Source organism: Hemiscyllium ocellatum, unplaced genomic scaffold, assembly GCF_020745735.1.
Source record: "Hemiscyllium ocellatum isolate sHemOce1 unplaced genomic scaffold, sHemOce1.pat.X.cur. scaffold_127_pat_ctg1, whole genome shotgun sequence".
NCBI lineage: Eukaryota > Metazoa > Chordata > Chondrichthyes > Orectolobiformes > Hemiscylliidae > Hemiscyllium > Hemiscyllium ocellatum.
This window is the reverse complement of record NW_026867726.1, coordinates 357,769-375,309: the sequence shown is the minus strand read 5'-3', so window position 1 is coordinate 375,309 and position 17,541 is coordinate 357,769.

The following is a 17,541-nucleotide window of genomic DNA, read 5'->3' as shown; positions in this document are numbered from 1 at the left end:
TTTAAGAACGATAAAGAGACAGAAAAAAGAGACAGTAGAAAGGAAGAAGTGACATAAGTGTCTTATCTGAGCAAAGAGATAGAAAAGAAAAACTGCACAGAAAGGGAGAGAGTAAGAGGGAGAATTTGAACTTAGAAGTTGTGAATTATTCAGCTAAGACGAGAAACAAGACGAGGAAACGAGGATACAAACGAAGTTAGTGATATTTACAAATATGGCAAAACTGTGCCAAATCTTGTTGAGAAAAATGTTGAAGCCTTCTGTATCTATTTGGAAAAATATGCTCAGCAGAGAGAATGGTCAGAGGAGATGTGGATAATGCTTGTTCAGATTAAAACGCAAGGCAGAGCGAGTGAAGGATTTACAGAACTGTAAAGTCGGGGGGTCAATAAATTATAAAGAGGGCAGCAGGCAATTTTAAGGTCCTAGGAAGTGTTACTACACATAGAGAGTATGGAGTGCAGTTTCATAGTGAAGTCGCAGGTAGACAGGACAGGGAAAAAGGTGTTTGGTCTGCGTTCCTTTATTGATCAAAGTTTCGGGCATCGGAGTTGGGAAGTCATTTTGTGGGTGTACAGGACGCTACCTATTTCACTTTTGGAATTTTTCGTGCAATTCTGGTCTGCTTCCTATCGGAACAATGTTGTGAAACTTGAAAAGGTACAAAATAGAATAACAAGGATATTGCCAAGGTTGTAGGACTTGAGCTAACGGGAGACGGTGAACAGACGGGGCATGTTTTCCCTGGAGAACCGAATGCTGGGTCCCGACCATTTGGACGTATATAAAATCATGAGGGCCATGAAACGGATAAATAGATAACGATTTTTCCCTGGGTTGGGCAAGTCCAGAAATAGAGGTCATTGGTTGAGGTTAATAGTGGAAACATATAAAAGGGACAAATGGGACAAATGTTTCAGGCAAAGCGTGGTGTATGCACTGAATTAGCTGCCACAGGAAGTGGTGGAGCCTGGGACAGTTACAACATTTAGAAAGCATTTAAATGCGTACATTAACAGGAAAGATTGAGTGGAATATGGGCGAAGTGCCGGGAAATGGGATTAGTTTAGGTTCGTATGTCTGGTCATCATGGACTGAAGGGTCTGTTTCCGTGCTGTAGACCCCATGACTCTATAACTCCATGACTTTCGCGTTACCCTATGGCAGATTGGGTTGAAGTGGCAGCTCAAGACTGATAAATAAATAGTTGGGATGATTGACAGAATGTCAGTACTAGGAATGCAGTTCATCCTTGGGAACGATGTAGCAAGGTCCACGGTGGATGTAACATACGTAGTTATGGAGAAACCCAATGAAGACCTGATAACTGTGAAGGTAAAAGTAAAAAGAACCTGGCATTTTCCAAGACTAAGTATGACAATATCTCACGATCATAAGTCACTCAAGAAAAAGGTGAACGATTTGATGTAATGGTGCAGTAAAATCCTGAAAACCACAAGTTCAGACAGAACTGTATTTTATGTACTGGAATATTTCAACATGAAAGGCTAAATCACTTGCAACAATAGAATGAACCAAGAGAACGTATATACTCTTATGCTTACTCAGAAACGAGGTAGAGAATATTCCTGAAAGTTTCCATTTGAAAGATAGAATCGTAAAACTGAATTGGAGGTCCTGGCAGGCTAGTACAGCGGAGGCATGGGCAGAAGTACACTAGATTATGTTGACAGTAGCACACAGACTTACAGGCAGTACTTGAACTATATTTCGGAGGTTACCAAGATATATGAAAGATTCAGGCTAAGATACATAAACATCTCTTTTGACCTCGAATGCACAAGGACGTGGTTAACTTCTATTGTACGTGTCATAGGTGCCAAATTGAAAGTAAACTAAAAAAAGGATTAAAACCAGAGTAATTGCTGCCAATTCCCACCTTCACCGAACCTGTCACGGCAAAAATGATTGACAGTGAAGGTTCCATCCACAGAAGCTGAAGTGGAAACCAGGGCTAGCTAACCGTAATGGGTAAGTCTACCTGTTTTTCTTATGAAAGTTAACTACGCAGCATTAAAGCACAAAATGTGAAGGAAGAGTTACTAGCTTTCTTCCCGATGTGTGGTCTTCCTAAAGAGATTCATTCTTGCAACTGCTACTGGTTTATGAAGTGATGGGTTCCTTCGGTATACAGAACTTTAAATCCAATGCTTGTCATCCTGACTCGCATGGAGCATTACAAAGGCGTCTGCAGATCCTCAAAGCCATGTTAAGTGATTGCTGTCGGAATGATCCAAATGATTGTGATAAAGATATAAGATTCGTATTGTTTGCTGTGAGAGATGCTACAAACGAATCCATTAGTTAATTTCCTTCGTGTTAATATTTGGACATGAAGTAAGAGGATCTCAGAACTTCATTGAGGAGAAATTGACAAGACCCAAGTCGGAGATCTAACACTAAGATTATGTATCGGAGGTGCTGGAAAGACTACATTGGATAGTTGAGTGAGTTAAACAGGACCAAAAGATTGCACAGCATAGATTGAATCAGGTGGCAGATTAAAAAGAGATTCTGATTTTCCCCATGGGGATATCGTATTATGATTGTTAGAAATGATCGGAAATACCTTCAAAGCCTATTTTAAATGTCCCTTCTATATTGAGAAAATGTCTTAGGTATGAGGTAAAGATGTCAGACAGGAAAAATGTATGGCGATGTTATGTGAATATGTTAAAGCATTATTTTGATTGGAAGAAGGGACTGGAGAAATCGGTGTTACCTACTGGTGCGTATTGTGATGAATCAAAGCGAAATGTTGTGAAATTTGATGTGGCTCAAAATGCGTTAAACAACGAGGACGCCCTTGTGGAGTCGGATCTTTCTATTACCTATCTATCAAAGGAGCAAAAAAGGCAGTTGAATAATTTGTTATAGCAGTATGGGAACGTATGCAGGAGTAAGATGGAGAGGACTAATTGTGTTATGCATGAGGTAGATGTGCGGAATGCTGTCCTGATGAAACAACACTCTTGTGATCTTAATAATTTCAAAGCCACACATGTATAGAATAAAGTGGAGATGGTGTTCAACCAAGATGTCATCGTTCCAAGTCGGAGCGTGTGGAGATTGCTGATTGTGTCAGTTGGCAAACCTGATGGGACTCCACGGTTTTGCGTGGAGTATCGTTGGCCAATGCTGTAACAAATTCAGAGTCATTCTCGATACCACGATTCGAGGACTGTTTCAAAACAGTTGGACAAGCCAGCTACTTACAAAGTTGGATTTTCCGTGCTACTCGCACTAATTTTATCACAGAAAGTGAAGGAAATGTATCTGTTTGCAATCCTGAATGGGCCAAAAAAGTTTAAAGTGATGTCCTTTGGAATGATAAACACACCCAACATATTCCAAAGACTTGTGAAGAGATTTGTTGCTGGGTTCAAACATGCGCAGTGTATGCAGATGATGCAGTGAGCTTTAGTGCATTATGGAAAAATGACATTGTACAGCTGGCAAACACTTTGAACGATTCAGAAAATCAAAGCTGGTAATAAATTTTAACAATAACGAATTCGATTAAGCAGAAATGACGTTCTTGGAACATAGCATCGATCATTGAAATGTGACCCCACGGAACCTAACGATAAAAGCCTTTGAGGTAGTTCCATGACCCACCTCGAAGAAAGAGTTACCTTCATTATTATGACTGAGTCGATTCTACCAGACGTCTTTTTGCAAACTTCTGTAGCGTATGGTATCATTAGCAGATTTGTTGAAGTAGGATATAACATTTCCGTGTCAGCAACAATGCCAGGAGGCATTTCCCAATTTAAAAACAGTGTGAACTACAGAAACAGTGAGTTTGATCAATAAACCTCTTCATTGTTGCAGTCATTACTTGTGACACAGCAGGTGGCTATGTCTTGTTACTGGGGGATGATGATGGAATTGGTCTGCCAGTTGTTTACTTTTCATAGAACCCCAACAGACAATGGACAAAGTAATCTCCAATCGAAAAATAATTATTGAGATTGGTACTCTCCTTTCAACATTTTAATGTTTATGTCAGGAACAAAATAACGGAGACTGCTTTGTGCACGGTCCCAAAACCTCTTACATTCTTGAAAGGCAAAAATATCACACTATTTCGTTGAAGTCTTATGTATAGACTATTAACTTAAAATGCTGACAACAAATGCGTTATTAAAGATTTAATCGGTAAAGTGACGATGAGATTGAAAAGTTACCAACGATATATGTATACGTTTGTGTTTTTGTGTGCAGGCATTAATGTGAAGTTAAATTAACGTCCCATATATATCATTGAAATATGGTTAAAAAACAAAAACAAAATGTATCTATCCATTTTCATTGTCATGTTTCAGTATTTTTTCATAGGTGGGAAAGTGGTGAGGAGTTGAGGTGTTTACTGTACCTTTAAGAAAGAGTAAAATTTGAAAAGCCGGCACGCCTGCCATGTAGGTGACTGCAGGCACAAAATGTTCAGTGTAACTTGAAAAATTAACATTTGAGTTATAACTCGAACATTAAGTTGTTCACACAACAATTCAAACGCAACTAATTACTTTAAACTCCGTCCTAGGAACTACAACACAATAAGTTTGAATTTACTATTTAGGCATCATCAAACCAAGGAGACAGTCCGATGTTTTGGTGCATAAAAAAGAGGCATTTTGAAAAGATTGACAGAAATAAAGATCATCTACGACCATCGCTTTGTTGCCAGCTTATCACGAAAAGTTACTGTTGTTTTCAAACGAAATTTCTTTGCAGGAGAAGACCGAATATGATGCAAGGGAAATCTATACTTTCACAGATAAACTGGCAAGCCGAGCTTTCCTGAAAGTTTGGTTTGTTTGCAGCATGGTTTACCCCTTCTGTCGTAACAGCAGGTTGTTGTCTCTCTGGCTAACTTTCCTAATGTTGGCTTATTTATAACGCAAACACGGGTTCGTCTCACTAGTTCAATGGAGCCAAAACAGTAGCATTCAACTTCGGTTGAGTTTTATTATCCTGTGGCATAATTTAAACTGATTTGTTAAATTCTAACCGTTGTGAATATGGTAACCAACTATGACTTTTTTTATATTCCAGGACACGGTAAGACGGCTAGTAGGTCACATATCACGCGACTGCAACCTTTCACTGCCAAAACAACTTTAACTGTCTCTTCAAGGTGCAATGTAAGACTTCAATTTCATAAAACATCAGCAATTAAGAAAAAGAATCGTACCATCATAATGAAAAGATGGCTTCATTATTTGTTTCTTATTTTTAACCCGATTACAGCCGGATAATTTATGTGCGTGTTCATACACACATACACACACACATATACACACACACACAAGCACACGCACACACACATACGCATTGTTATCTGTTCAATCTTATTCAATATTTAACCTTTAAATTCGCGAAAATGCTATCAAAAATGTCACTTTCTTATGATGAGGAACATGTACGGTTGTAACCTAAAATTCTGTGACATTAGACTTGAACATAATAGCGTCATATTGCTTTCTTACACTCCTTCCAGGTATGAAAGAGAGTTGTGATCCGCATTTACATCTATTACTGAGACATTGTTTTTCATGTAAACAGTAAAATGATGGAGAGCCCATACGAAACTCAATAAGCCCTTTTTAATGATATGCTATTTCCTTTGATGGGTATTGGGTTTCTTTGAAATGGAAGGAACGACCCGTTCAATTCAATCATCATCTTCCTGTAAAACAACTCTTCCTCCAATTCTCATGATGGTATTATCGATTGCAACTTTGAAGGGTTTCAAACTGTTTGGTGTCTCCAAAACTGGTGTGGTGGTTCACACTGCTCCAAATTGTCAAGTACTTCCTGGTATTATTTTGTCCACCCAAATGATATGTTCTTTTTTCAGAAAATCAGGTAAAAGTGCCAATGCACTGCAGATGTTTGGAAGAAACTTACGGTAAAATCAGGTTACTCCCAAAAAACGAAGCACCTATGCCTTCGTGGGTGCTCGTGGAAATCCCTCCCTTGACGTCGTATTTGTATTTCTTGGGTTCAACCTTCCATGACCGATTGTATGACCCAGGGACGTCACCAATGCTATCCCGAGTTTTGGTTTCTTAAATACTATTACGTTTTGTTCTTAATCTTTCAGAAAACTCATCCAACTGTACGATCCGATCTTTCCATGACTCACGAAAGATTCCAACATCATCCAGATAGACTGCACAGTTTGTTAATCGAAATAAAACTCTGCTCAAAAGTATTTGCAAAGTGGCCAGTATGTTCTTGATTACATCGGACATCACCTTTTATTGATATAGTCCATGTTCAAACGCAAACAAAATCTTTTGTTTTAACAAATATAGCTGCCAAGAAGCACGTTGGAAGTAGAATTTGTGATATAACTGACTGAACCAACTTCCTTTCAACGGTCCTTCAACCTTAGCATTGAGTCCCGTTTGTTCCAACAGCAACCTTCTGACAGTCCACATAAAATCGGTGAATCCTGTCAGGTTTGTGAACTAACAGGATCAGTCAACTCCACTCGATCCGACCTGATTCAGCATTGCACACAATTCTTTTTGGAGGTGTGTGTCTTTGAAACAATTAAGACGGTAGGAGAGTTGCTGAATCGGAAAGAAAACCCTACTTTTATTTCATGCACAATTGCATTAGCCCACCCAGACCGATTCCTGCATATCCGCACATATTGCCACAATAAACCTTTCAAATGACTCTGTCTTTGCTCATGAGACAGATAGTTTACTTGCCTATCCCGTTCCTCAAGGACTTTCTCGTTGTTTTCCGTATCTTGAGGCACATAAAACACCACAAGGCTTGGCTTTGATTCCTCACACTTCAAGGCATTAACTCCCACGTGTTTTGCCATTTCCTTCTCAGAATTTAAATAATGTTTCAACATATTGACATGACAGACAATGCCGTTTGTTTTTCCTTCGATATCTTCACTAGATTGATTACCTTGCGCAACTATTTGCTAAATTTAAAGTGATAACTAAACTGGTTTTGAAGGGATCTCTTACACTGGCTGCCAGTACAAATAAGTTATTACGATGGGAAAACGTTCGAGTGTTCGAGTCTTATATCTCCAACCTGCTTTATTCTATGATTTGCTGTCTTAAGGCGATTGTTAGCCTGCTTGTCTACTCGATTTTATCCCTCCCTCACCTCGCATACATAATCAAAGTGCAAGGTCTCGATTTCGGCTTGTCATTCTTTCTTTAATTAATTTCAAAACCCGACTCACTTCTGGGCAGAAATGGCAAGATAGGGAGAAAACCGAGGACTTCCATTTGAAACTGTTCGAATGGTGAACAAAGCGATTGGGATAACTTTACCCAATCATTCGAGTAACTCTGAGATTAGGCTCTTACCATTCTCTTCAGGGTCTGAAGCCATCTTTCTGATGCTCTCTGGGATTCAGGATGATATGCACTTGATTTAAAATGCGGTATGCCTAATCTATCCGTGACTTCCTTAAACAACCAAGACATTATAATCGAATATCTCTGAGAACCCATATCACATGAAGAAGGGTACTCACTCCACGAAGAACATTTTTGGCTTGATACATCAAAATGGAATTGCCTCTGGAAATCTGGTAGGCACATCGATTGCCATTAGCAAGTACTGGGGTAAAAAGTGAGGTCTGCAGATGCTGGAGATCAGAGCTGAAAAATGTGTTGCTGGTTAAAGTGCAGCAGGTCAGGCAGCATCCTAGGAACAGGAAACTCGACTTTTCAGGCAAACGGCCTTCATCAGGAATGAGGGAAATGTGTCCAGCAGGCTAAGATAAAAGGTAGGGAGGAGGGAATTGGGGGAGGGGCGATGGAGATGTGTTAGTTGGAAGTAGGTCAAGGTGAGTGTGATAAGCCGGAGTTGGGTGGGGCGGAGAGGTCAGGAAGAAAATTGCAGGTTAGGAGTGCGGTGCTGAGTTCGAGGGAATCGACTGAGACAAGATGGGGGAGGAGAAATGAGGAAACTGGAGAAATCTGTGTTCATCCCTTGTGGTTGGAGCGTTCCCAGGTGAAAGATGAGGCGCTCTTCCTCCAACCGTCATGTTGTTATGTTCTGGTGATGGAGGAGTCCAAGGACCTGCATGTCCTTGGTGGAGTGGGAGGGAGAGTAAAAGTGTTGAGCCACGGGGTGGTTGGGTTGGTTGGTCCGGGCGTCCCAGAGGTGTTACCTGAAGCGTTCCGCAAGAAGGCGGCCCCTCTCCCCAATATAGAGGAGGCCACATCGGGTGCAGCGGATGCAATAGATGATGTGTGTGGAGGTGCAGGTGAATTTGTGGAGGATATGGAAGGATCCCTTGGGGCCTTGGAAAGAGGCAAGGGAGGAGGTGTGGGCACAAGTTCTGCATTTCCTGCGGTTGCAGGGGAAGGTGCCGGGAGTGGAGGTTGGGTTGGTGGGGGGGGATGTGGACTTGACGAGGGAGTCAAGAGGGAGTGGTCTTTGCGGAATGCTGATGGGGAGGGGAGGGAAATATATCCCTGGTGGTGTGGTCCGTTTGGAGGTGGCCGAAATGACGGCGGATGATACACTGTACACGGAGGTTGGTGGGGTGGGAGGTGAGAACAAGTGGGGTTCTGTCCTAATCGCGTTTGGGGAGGCGGAGCTCAAGTGCGGAGGAGCGGGAAGTGGAGGAGATGTGGTGGACGGCATCGTCGATCTCGTCTAGGGGGAATCTGCGATTTTTGAAGAAGGAGGCCATCTGGGCTGTACAGTATTGGAACTGATCCTCCTGGGAGCAGATGTGGCGGAGACGAAGTAATTGGGAATATGGGATGGCGTTTTTACAGGGAGCAGGGTGGGAGGAGGTGTAGTCCAGGTAGCTGTGGGAGTCAGTCGGTTTGTAGTAGATGTCTGTGTTGATTTGGTCGCCCGAGATAGAAATGGAAAAGTCTAGGAAGGGGAGGCAGGAGTCTGAGACAGTCCAGGTGAATTTGAGGTCGGGATGGAGGATGTTGGTAAAGTTGATGAACTGTTCAACCTCCTCGTGGGAGCACGAGGCAGCGCCGATACAGTCATCGATGTGGCGGAGGAAAAGGTAGGGGGTGGTGCTAGTGTAGTTGAGGACGATGGACTGTTCTGTTTCACCTTTGTTACCCCGGCAATAGCCTGCGAATGCAACAAACCTCTGTTCTTCGAGCAATGAACTGTGAATCAATCGTAACTCTATTTTCCAAGCAATGACCTGTGCAACCATACCTACTCTTTTGTATTAGCAACCGAGTTTGAAATCATTGTTACTGTTCTCTTTGCAGTAAAACAATGAACGACCCCCCACATAACCCCAGGAATGTTTTCTGAATATATTCCCTTGCTGTTCTCATCGCAACGTCCCTTGATCTCAGCCCCAATCTATTCCCTTCGCAAACATCTCCTCTCTGTTCTACGAGCAAGAAACTTTGCACCTATTGTCATTATTTTCTCCTGCCAATTTAGTATGAAACTTTGCTAACGCTGTTCTCATTGCAACGGCCTCTTAAGCTCTTTCACGTGTTCTGACATTCAAGGCATGTACTGCACAATTAAGAGAGTGTGCAATTTTTTTGGCATTCAAAGTTGGTCGGCATCTGTCATCTGATTGACTAGCAGACTCAGGGTGTGTTGGGAAATTGAAAATATGTAACATTCGGCTGCTATGTTCAGAGAAGTTCGATTTCAAACAAACATTTCAAATTATGCCCCGGGATACGAAAACCCAATCGAATTTATTTTTTTCTCTTTTGAGACCATCGATCCACTTAGACTATCCGATATTTGTGAAATAATTACGTTGGAATTTGAGACATGCCAGAGAGAGAGTGAGAGCTACTTGCCTTTCAGAGGATGTCTGCCATTGAAACACTCTCTACAATCGTACATTTTCTTATGAAGCATCTTTGCAGCCAACGACTGATGATGACCCACGAAGTTGTTTTAATTTTTAGCTCAAAGAGGAAAGACGCCAATGATGGCAGCTGCTATCTTGTTTTGAAAATTAAATTTTAATAGGGGATTGTCTTGCATCGGTATTTTGTTATAGACTTGGATCTGGAGAGTAGAACTGTAAGTGAAAGGAAGCTTAGATTTTCTAAATGTTATTTATTCATGTTCTCTTTTCGAATTAAAGAACAATTTGGATATTTTACTTTGAAAATTAGATTTTGGAGCGTTATCTCTCACTTAAAATTGAACAGATGTCTATGATACGTAAGATTTTTGTGTGTTTTGTTGAAATAGCAGAAGGGTTTACCGTAGTGTCCTTCGGCAGTTTGGTGTCTCGTGTAGGACTTGAGCAGGTTTTGACGGATTCAGTCTAACACTCGGACAGACTTGACCAGATATTGGGGAAGAGAGATCCCAGCCAAGTTAAAAAAAAATGTCGATTAGTGCCCCATCTTTTTAAGTAAAATTAAAGTGATGCAATTTGTATAATTACAGATTATTTTTGGTCGATTAAATTAAAAAGTGAGTGAAATGGCTCTTAAAATTACTGAAGAATTTTGGGTTTTGAAGATGGTTCGCAAATTTGCCAAGAAAGTTTATAAGGAGCGAAAAATGTTTTTTTTTATTTGTAGTGATGAAAGGGGTTAGATTTCAGTTCAACTAAAGAGTAAAGTGACTCAAGCACGTACGAATGTCAGAAAAACTGGCAAATACAGTCGAATTAGAAAGAATCTGCAGGTCAAACTGAAGTAATTCGAAGGAAAACAAAGGGAGGGAAAAAGCTAAAGCAAGAGAGAATGAAGAAAAATGAAATAAGAAAGGAAAAGAAAGCGAGAGAGAGAAAGGAAGAAAGAAAGAGAGGGAATGTTCTTATCTGAGCAAACCAGGGGAGAAGAAAGAGGAAGAGAGAAACAAATAGAGAGGAAAGAAAGAGGAAATAAGGAAGAAAGGCAAGAAAAAGAAAGAGAGAGAAGATGCTGAGCTGAGCGAAGAGGGAGAGAAGAATGACAGCGAGAACGAGAGAGAAGAATAGCAGAGGGGAAAGTAAAGAATACAAAGGTAAAAGCAGAGAGAATCTAAACTTCAGAAGTTGCTATTTTGATACGATTGTCAGTTTGACAGTGCGGAGATGACGGAAAAGGGCAGTGATGTACACAAATTTATGAAATCACTGCAACACTATTTAAAGAAAGAGGTGAATGTTTCTTCAATTTAAAAGACTGGCAAGACAGGTGGCGTGGTGACAGGCCTTGTGGGTAATGCTATTTCAGGTTAAGCTGTCATGCAGAGCTAGTGCAGCATTTGCAGCCCCAATTGGAATTTTTAAGTGCTTATCAATTGGCCCTAAAAGTAGAAAGACAGCGGTTCAGAAACAGCGGTTGGAAAAACAAGTAGACCTACCCATTACGTTTAGTTAGTCGTGGATTCCACTTCAGCTTCTGGATAGGGTACCTACACAGTCGATCGGTACTGCCGTGAAATGTTCTTTGAAGGTGGGAATTGGCAAAATTGCGCTGGATTTATTCTGGCTTTTGGCTTACTTTCAATGTGTCACCTATGACACGCACAATAGAAGATAAGCACATCCTTGTGCATTCGAGGTCAAAAGAGATGTTTATTTATCTTAGCCTGAACCTTTCATATATCTTGGTAACCTCCGACAGGTAGTTTACGCACTGCCTGTAAGTCTGTGTGCTACTGTCAACACAGTCTCGTCTACCTCTGCCCATGCCTCCGCTGTACTAGCTTGCCAGGACCTCCACTTCAGTTTTATGAATCTATCTTTCAAAGGTAACTTTCAGCAATATTCTCCACCTCGTTTCTGAGTAAGTGTCAGAGTATATACATTCTCTTGGCTCGTTTTATTGTTGCAAGAGTTTTCGCCTTTCATTTTTAAATATCCCAATTCATAAAATACAGTTCTGTCTGAACTTGTGGTTTTCAGCGTGTTACTGCATCATTACATCAAATCGTTCACCTTTCTCTTTAAGTTTTCATCTTGCAGTGACTTACGATAGTGAGATATTGTCACACTCAATCATCGAAAATGCCAGGTTCCTTTTAATTTTACTTTCTCAGTTATCAGGTCTTCACTGGGCTTCTCCACACCTACGTTTTTACATCCACCGTGTACCTTGCTATATCGTTCCAAAGGATGAACTGCATTCCTGGTACTGACATTCTGTCAATAATCCCAACTGTTTATTTACCAGTTGCCACTTCAACCCAATCTAACATAGAGCAACGCGGAAGTCATAAAGTTATAGAGTCATCGAGGTCTACAGCACGGAAACAGAAACTTCAGTCCATGATGACAAGACATCCGAACCTAAACTAATCCCATTTCCCAGCACTTCGCCCATATCCCACTCAATCTTTTCTAGTAATATACACATTTGAATGCCTTTTAAATATTGTTATTGTCCCAGCCTCCACCACTTCCTGTGGCAGCTCATTCAGTACACTCAACACGCCTTGCCTGAAAAAAAACTGTCCCATTTGTCCCTTTTATATATTTCCCTTCTTACCCTCAACCAATGACCTCTATTTCTGCACTCGCACACCGCAGGGAAAAGTCGTTTTCTCTTTATCCGTTTCATGGCCCTCATGATTTTTACATACATCCAAATGGTCGGGACCCAGCCTTGGATTCTCCAGAGAACATCCCCAGTCTGTTCAGCCTCTACCGATAGCTCTAGCCCTCCAAACAGTGCATAAACTACCTGTCGGAGGTTACCAAGATATATGAAAGGTTCAGGCTAAGATAAATAAACATCTCTTTTGACCTCGAATGCACAAGGATGTGGTTATCTTCTATTGTGCGTGTCATAGGTGACACATTGAAAGTAAGCCAAAAGCCAGAACAAATCCAGCGCAATTTATTTTGCATCTTTTCATGGTTCACAACATTCTTCCGATAGGACGCAGACCAGAAGTGCACGAAAAAGTGCAAAAGTGAAGTGAGTAGCACCCTGTACACCCGCAAACTGACTTCCCAACTCCGAGGCCCAATACTTTGATCAACAAAGGAAAGCAGACCAAACACCTTTTTCACTGTCCTTTCTACCAGCGACTTCACTATGGACCTGCACGTCATATGCTTTATGTTTAGTAACACTTCCTGGAAACTTACCATTACATGCATAAGGCCTGATAAGACTTTCTTTACGAAAATGCAGCACGTCAATTTATCTTTCACAAAATAATCAAATATTAAAATTGCCTGCAGCCCTTTGTATAATTTATTGACCCCTCACTTGACAGTTCTGCAAATGCTTCACTCACTCTGCCTTGCATTTTAATCTGAACATGCATTATCCACAACTCCTCTGACCATTCTCTCTGCCAAGCACATTTCTACAAATGGATAATAAGGCTTCAACATTTTTCTCAATAAGATGTGGCACAGTTTTGCTATAATTGTAAATATCACTAACTTCGCTTGTAATCACCATCTTGTTTCCTCGATATAGCTGAATAAGTCGCAACTTCTATGTTCAAATTCTCCGTCTTTCTCTCTCCCTTACTATGCACAGTTTTCCCTCTCTCTTTCTTCTCTCTGTCTTTGCTCTGCTAAGAACCTTCTGTCACTTTCTTCCTTTCCCTCTGTCTCTTTCTTCTGTCTCGTTCTCGTTCTTAAATCTTTCCTTTCTGAGCTCAGACCTCTTACTCTCTTTGTCTTACCTTCTCCCCCACCCCTTTCTTCTCACTCTCTCTTTCTCCAGCTGTTTATCTTCGAACTCTGTATTCCCAATTGTAATTTCCTTTTTTTTCTAATTCGAATGCACTCGCCTTTTTACCTAATGCATCTAATTGCTTGAATAATTCCTGAAAATTTCACATTCACTCCTGTCGTTTGTTAACCAATTCCAACCTGTTTGCTACATCTCCTGGTCATGTAGCTTCCTTTCCTTCTACATTTTCCTCGCAAACTTGGGAATCATCATCTTACACCAGAACGGCTTTAGCAAATTGGAAAGCCATTTATCTCTCTTTTAATTGAACCAACAACAAATAATCCGACATTAAATTAATTGGCTCATCCACACGTTATTTAAAGATCCAGGACGGATTTTTAGTTGGCAAGTGGTTGCATCTTTTGAGAGCTGACATGCTCAAACCTGTCCAAATGTCATAATTTGTTTTATCCAAATCCTGGTCCCGCTCCCCCAATCTTTTGCGACATTGGTAAACCCTTCTGCTAACTTAAAGCAAATCCGCAAAAACTTCACCATACTTCGTAATCAGTTAAATTATGAGTGACAGAGAATTAGAAATTGCATTATTTTCAAAAAACAATTCTTCAACTCCAAAAGAGATGATTAATTCACATTGTTCAAACACTGGACGCCTCCTTTCTCATCAGGATTTACCTGCATCTCACTCTGTAAAAATTCACTGATACAATAAAACTTCCACGAAATTTACGTCAAATCAATTTGAAAACCAGGTGCTGTCTTTGAGTGTTGTTCAATCTATCTGTAAATTTAACCCGGGACATCGTTGCTCTTCTCCTGCAAATATGTTTCACATGAAAAATGTTTTCTTTTTGAGACAGGGTCTGTGGGATAGCAGAAGGTGCTCGTTGTCTCCCACTAACTGTTCAAAACGCCGGTTGGTTATGCCCGAAAACATTGTATCGTCTCATTGTTTTAATTGTGAGAAACAGTAAAACTGAACTTCGGTTGTATTTTAGCATTTTGGGGCATAATTTAAACTGATTGGTTGATTTTGAATTTCAGTGTAAACGCCACAGAACCTGTGTTTAAGCTCAACTGTTACATTTTCAAATTCAACAGTACAACCTCTGCCTGCAGTCAGTTGCATGGCATGCTTGCCAGCGTTTCAAACTTCCCTGCCTCTTTCCGGAACAGTTCATTCCTTCAACTCCAATGCACTGCTATCTGGAGAGAGAATGTCATTTACAACACTCTATCTCAACCGGACCTTTACCTCAGCACCAAGAGACCAAATACTACCCAAGGAGATCTGTCACTGAAAGAAGACACACGGCAATAACGACTGTCGCTATTTGGTTTTGAAAATTAATTTGATGTCAATTTAATAAAGGCTTTTATTGGATCAGCAGATTGTCGAAATGTTGGAGGTGGATAACAGACTGTTCAGAGAAAGGAGATTATGATCCGAAAATAATTGTTGAAAAAAGTTCAAATTTAACGTTCATGAATAAAATTGATACTTTTGAAAAGTAGGATTTGGAGTGTTCGCTGTCACTCATACTTTAACAGATTATAATGTGACTTGAGCATTTATGAGTGTTTTGTTTCACAATCAGAAGAGTTCACTGACGTGACACAATAAATGTGAAGAACCGTGAACATTTACCCACTCTGTTCCATTCGCAACGTACTGTAATTCCTTCCTGTCAGGAGAACCCGTTGACTCTATCACCACTCTGTTGCTGTCGCAACTGCTTGTGCCTAAGGTCCATTCTATTCCCTGAGTAATGTCCTGTGGAGTCATCCACATTCTTTTCACCTCGGAATTCGCAGCAATCGAATCCCTACTCCATTTTCACTTCCGCAAACAAAAACCATCTCCAGAATATCGACCCAGCAACATCCTGTTGACAAAATCATACACTCTTCTCCTCACTAAAGCCTGGGATCCTATACCAACTTTATTTCTCTCACAACAGCCCGTGAACGAATTTCCACTCTGTTCCCCGAGCAACAGCCTGTGAACACATCAACTCTGCTCTGATCGCAACATTATGAGAACTCGTTTCTGGTGTGTTCTCTGGACAACGGACTGGGAATCATTTCCCATTCTGTTCCCGAACAATGGCTTGCGAACCCAGCAACAGCCGGTTTATCTATGTCAACTCTGTTACGCTAACTACAGCCTGTGAACCCATCACAACATCTTCATTTCCTAACAGCTGTCTTAAACTCCATCCTGGTGTTGATCCACTTGCAATGGTCTGTGAACCCGTTCCTGCTCTGGCAACTCGACAATGGTCTGTTAAACTGTTTGAACCTTGTTCTCCTGGCAAAAGCCTGTGAACGCACCTCCTATCTGTCTCCCTAAACATACCTTTTGAACACATCCATCCCCTTTACTCCCAGCAACGAGCTGTCAATCCCATCTTTATTCTCCCAGCAACTGCCTGTGCACTCATTTCCACTCTCTTATTCGAACAGTGGCCTAAGAACCATTCTCACTGTATTCTACCAGAAATGCCATGTGAACCAATCTCCACCGGATTCCCCTTGCAGCAAGGTTAGACTCCCTTGCCGCTTTGCATCATGAGCAACGGCCTGCGTTCTCATTCTCAGGCTGGTTCGTCACAGGAGTGTGTGAACGCATTCCAGCACTGTTCCCCTGCAAAGCACTATGATGCCATCTCCACCCTGTTCGCCCAGCGACGGCCCATGTGCATATTCCCACATATTCCCGTTACAAATGGACAGTGAACGCACCACAGCACTGGTTTTAGAAACGCCCTGATAACCTATCGCACTCTGTTTCCTCAGCAAGGACCCATGAATCAAGCCCCGCTCTTTTCACCAAAAAACTGCCTTTGAACACATCACAACATTTATTCCTATTTACAGCCTGCGAACCCAACCCACCCTGTTCTATTATAAGCAGCCTATGAATCCGGCCCCTGCCAGTTCGCCTGGTGATGGTCTGTGAACCCATGTTCAATCTGTCCTGCTATAAACGAACTGTGATACTACCTTCAGTCTCTTCTTTCTTCAACACATTGTGAAACAATCCAGTTTCTACTTTCCCTGCATAATACTGTGAAACCATCCCCGCTCTGTGTTCAGAGCAAAGGGCTGTTAATCCATCCTTGCTCTGATCTCCGAGGAAAATCCAATGAACAACATCCTCACTCGGTTCTTCGAGGAACGTCTGTTCGACTCCTGGCAACGATTTGTGACTCCCACCGCAGTATCTTCCTCTTGCAACGGTTTGAACCCATTTCCACTGATGTTATCCTCCCAACCATTTTCATTCTGTCCTCCAAACGACGGACAGTGAATCCCCGTTCTGTAACACGAGCAAAAGCTTATGAAACTATTCCCACTCTGATTCCTATCAGCGGCCTTTGATTCTATTCCCACTCTGTTCCCTCAACAACGACCTGTGACCGCATCCCTACACTGCTCCAGCAAAATAGTCTGGTGAAACCAGCCCGAGTCTGCTCTCGGAGAAACGGCCAGATAGCCGAGCTTAACTCTCTTACCCGAGCAAGAGCTTCTGAAATCATCCCCGTTCTGTTCACCAAGCAACAGCCTGTGATGACATTTTGTATTGTTTGATACTGGTCTGTGTACCCATTCCTAGATTTTTCCTCCAGCAACTCCCTGTGAACACATTTCAACTCTGTTCTCCTTGCAACGGCCTGTGAATCCATCCCCAGCCTGTTCTGCAAACAACATCCTGTAAAGGCATCCAGACCCTCTTCCCCAATTAAGCCCTACAAATCCATTCCAACCCTGTTCTCCGAGCACCGGACTCCGAACCCGACCTGACCCTATTCCTTGCAATGATCTGTGAAACCATATCCACGCAGTTCTGCCTGCAACGTACTGTGAAGCCATACGCGAATAAACGCTTGTCAACGTCTCTCAAATC